This window comes from Brassica oleracea, chromosome C2, assembly GCF_000695525.1.
Source record: "Brassica oleracea var. oleracea cultivar TO1000 chromosome C2, BOL, whole genome shotgun sequence".
In the NCBI taxonomy this organism is placed as follows: Eukaryota; Viridiplantae; Streptophyta; class Magnoliopsida; order Brassicales; family Brassicaceae; genus Brassica; species Brassica oleracea.
This window is the reverse complement of record NC_027749.1, coordinates 20684811-20688958: the sequence shown is the minus strand read 5'-3', so window position 1 is coordinate 20688958 and position 4148 is coordinate 20684811. Positions and strand designations below refer to the sequence as shown.

At 43.0% G+C, this 4148-nt stretch overlaps 1 protein-coding gene across 2 annotated transcripts in view; it reads right to left on the bottom strand.

Annotated features, from left to right (window-relative positions):
- LOC106322619 (ethylene-responsive transcription factor ERF020-like) overlaps nucleotides 1-4148 on the bottom strand; it is a 23295-nt gene that overhangs the window by 16781 nt on the left and 2366 nt on the right. The window lies entirely within an intron of this gene.

Here is a 4148-nt window from a genome sequence, read left to right as displayed (position 1 = left end):
CGAGGAAATTCATTTCCTCGGAATTCCGTCGGAAATTTCCGAGGGATTTCCGAGGAAAGATGAATTTCCGAGGAGTTATTTCCGAGGACTTTTTTCGTCGGTATGTCGTCGGAATAGCGTTATTCCGACGACATACCGACGATTTTTTCCCTCAGTATGCCGCTGTTTTCTTGTAGTGTTTATAGTTGGAATGTAAGGGGATTAAACAGTACGGATTGTCAGAGAGGTGTTAGAGATTGGGTGAAAAGTGGTCGTTTTTCAGTTGGAGCTTTTATTGAGACTCGTGTAAGAGAGGAGAACGCTGCCACAGTCGTTGGGGCAGTGGTTCCAGGTTGGAGATATGCTACAAATTATTCGGGGTCGGAAGGAGGTCGTATCTGGGTGGTTTGGGATCCAGCGGTCTCAGTTTTGGTTTATAGCAAGCCAGATCAGATGGTGGTTTGCGGGGTTTTTGAACCAGAGACGAGTCTATCTTATATGGTGATTTTTGTTTATGGCTACAACACAGAGACACAAAGAAGGAGATTATGGGAGGAGTTGGTTACGGTTACAGGAATAAGTTTGATTAAAGAGGCTCCCTTAATTGTCTTGGGAGATTTTAACCAGATAAGAGCAGCGTCAGAACATTTTTCTATTGCCTCGTATCCACTTCCGGTGACTGGAATGGGAGAATTTCAGGAGTGTTTGGTTGATTGTGGGCTGGATGATTTAGAAACATGAGGGATTTTCTTTTCTTGGTTGAACGAGAGACCAGAAGATCCTATTCTTAGGAAACTTGACAGAGCCTTGGGCAATGATACTTGGAGACAACGTTTCCCGGATATCGCCGCCATGTTTGAAGCACCAGGGGACTCGGATCACGCTCCTTGTGTAGTGTACTTTGAGGTGGTTCCTGAGATAAGAAAGTCGAGCTTCAAATATTTATCCTTCCTCTTTACCCATCCAAGGTTTTTGGGTGATATTCAAGCAGCTTGGAGTGAGAGCATCCAGATGGGGTCCAAGATGTTTTCACTTAAGTAGAGATTGAAAGCGATGAAGAAGGTCTACAGAGAAATTAATATAGTGGGGTTTGCAAATATTCAGTAGAAAGCGAAAGATGCGATGATGAATCTTAAAAACGTTCAGGAACGTCTGATGACTGCGCCCTCAGATTCTCTATTTCGGGAAGAGTTTGTGGCATGAAAGAAATGGAAGTTCTTTGAGGCAGTGCAGAATGTGGTTTTCATCATGAAATCTCGAGTCTGATGGCTTAAAGATGGAGATGCAAACACCAAGTTCTACTTTAACTCGGTAATGGCTCATCAAGCGAGAAACGCTATCAGATACCTTATTGATGCGCATGGGATAAAAATCACCAACAAAGCTCAGATAAAGGATATGGTAGTGTCGTATTTTCAAAATCTTCTCGAGCGGTGAATGAAGAGGTTATTCCCATGTCAGTGGAAGAACTCAGAAGTATGATGGTTTTTTGTTGCTCGGATGAGATTAAGGAGGCGTTGATTAAGATACCTTCAGAGGAAGAGATCAAAGGTATTTTCTTCTCGATGCCGAAGAGTAAAGCTCCAGGGCCGGATGACTTTCCTGCGGATTTTTTTTGGGAGTCTTGGAGTGTAGTTGGAAATGACTCGGTGCAGGCAGTTAAAGAGTTCTTTCAGGGTGGAAGGATCTTGAGAGGGTTCAATGAGACTGCCATTTCCCTAATTCCGAAGGTTGTGGGGGTAGACAAATTGAATTTGTTCAGACCTATTGCTCTCTGCACGACGATCTACAAGGTTATTGCGAGGGAAATTAAGAAGAAGCTTCAGCTAGTGGTTGATGGCATTGTTCAAAGAAATCAAGTGGGGTTTATTCAGAAGAGGCTTATGTGTGAAAATGTCTTATTAGCCTAAGAGTTAGTGACAGACTTTCATAAAGAGGGTGAGACGAGAAGGGGTTGTCTAAAAATCGATCTCTCGAAGGCATATGACAACTTGCATTGGGAGTTTGTTTTGAATCTGCTCAAGTCTTTTGATATGCCAGATAAGTTTATTGGATGGATTAAGGAATGTATCTCAACTCCATCTTATTCTGTGATTGTTAATGGCGAGTTGAACGGCCACTTTGAAGGAAGAAAGGGCTGAGACAAGCGATCCAGTTTCTTCACTGCTGTTCGTAATGGCGATGGACGTGCTCTCCAAGATGTTGGATAAGGGGGCAGAGAATCAGGTGTTTAAACCTCATCCATCCTGCGAAGCTCCTCTTATTACTCATCTCAGTTTTGCTGATGATGTTCTAATATTCTTCGATGGTTCTGAGGAGTCTCTTGCTGGTATCATGAGTATATTAGAGGAGTTTAAAACTGTCTCCGGGTTGAAGATTAACAAGGAGAAGACTGAGTTGTTGTTGGATGGAAGATGTACTGTGAGGTGCCAGGAGATGGCAGAGAGATTGGGAATTAAGCAAGGTTCCTTACCCATTAGATATCTAGGAGTGCCACTGTCGTAAAAAAAATGAAGAAAAGTGATTTTCAACCTTTACTCGATAAAATCCTTCTCAGGTTTAACGCTTGGACGGTCTGTCATCTATCCTTCGCCGGACGTTTCCAACTCATCCAAGCAGTAATATATTCAACCATTTCTTTCTGGGCATCAATCTTTATAATTACAAAAAAATGTATCAAGCTCCTAGAACAAATGTGTAATGCCTTTCTTTGGAGGGGAGCTCCGACTGCAGCCAGAGGAGTTAAAGTTTCTTGGCTTTCAGTTTGTACTCCAAAGGAATAAGGAGGTTTGGGTCTAAGGAGGTTGGAGGAATGGAATCAAGTGCTAGGACTTAAATTGATCTTGTTATTATTTTCGGCTGGTGGTTCCCTATGGGTTTCCTGGGTCAGGCGCCATTTGATTGGAGATAGGAACTTTTGGGAGATTCAACCACAGAGGTGTGATAGCTGGATTTGGAAGAGTTTGTGTAATATGCGGCACATTGTGCGCCCTATGCTAGTCTGCGAAGTGGGGAATGGTACCTCTGCTAGTTTCTGGCATGATAATTGGACTTCTCTAGGTCCATTGATTGATCAAACGGGACCTAGAGGGCTAGGGGTCACTGGTTTACATGTGGATGCGGTGGTAGTAGAAGCAATACGAGACGGCTGTTGGTGGTTAAGTAGGAGCCGCAGCAGGAACAGCCTTATCACATTGATCCGAGATTGCTTACCAGATGCAGCACCTATACATTCATCTGAAGCAGATGATATTTTCTTGTGGAAGCCATGGAACAGAGATGCTTCAAGTTCTTTCTCCACAGTGGATACCTGGAAAGCAGTTCACCCACAAGGGGAGGTTGTTTTTTTGGCACAGACAAGTTTGGTTTCAAGGGAGAATACTGAAACATGCCTTTATAACTTGAGTGATTGCTCGTAATAGACTGGGTACAAGAGATAGAATGAGGAGTCGGGGATTACAGGTGCCTTCAACTTGCGTCTTATGCAATGCGGCAGATGAGACAAGACATCATCTCTTCTTTGATTGTAGTTACAGCTCGGAGGTGTGGGCGTTCTTTTGTTCTAGATTGAATATAAACCCTCCCTCTTTGTTTGAAGATGGTCTGAGATGGCTTAGAAATCCTTCTCTTGGCGAGTTTGTGAAGCTGATCATTAAGCTCGTGTATCAGGCAGGCTTATATAGTATTTGGAAGGAGAGAATACTAGAATTCATAATCAGAGCTTCCGTCTGGCTCAGGCGGTGGTCCTTGAGATAAAGCAAACGATTCAAGCACGTTTAGACCCCTTATCAAGAGCTCACAACTCTAGGAAGACTGATATAACGTTGCTGGATACTTGGTTTACTTTTTTCTAGCAGAAGGAGTGAAGAGTTTGAACAGTTTTGAAGAAGTAGAAGAGTTAAAGAGTAGAAGCGTCGAAGGTGAGTAGAAGAGTTGAGATATTTTTTTGGTAAGTAGTTTGCTCGCTCTTGTACAGACAGGGTTTTTTAAGATTTTACCTGGTTGGGAGCACCTTGTTAGGTGTAAAGTTGTAGTTTCCCTATCAGTTTATAAATGCAATAAAAAAAAAGATGATATTACGGCTCATGACCTATTGTCTATATCACGACACCACGTGGTGAAAACACATGAGCCTTGCCTCTCTTTCTTTCTTTGGGGGGGGGGGGGGG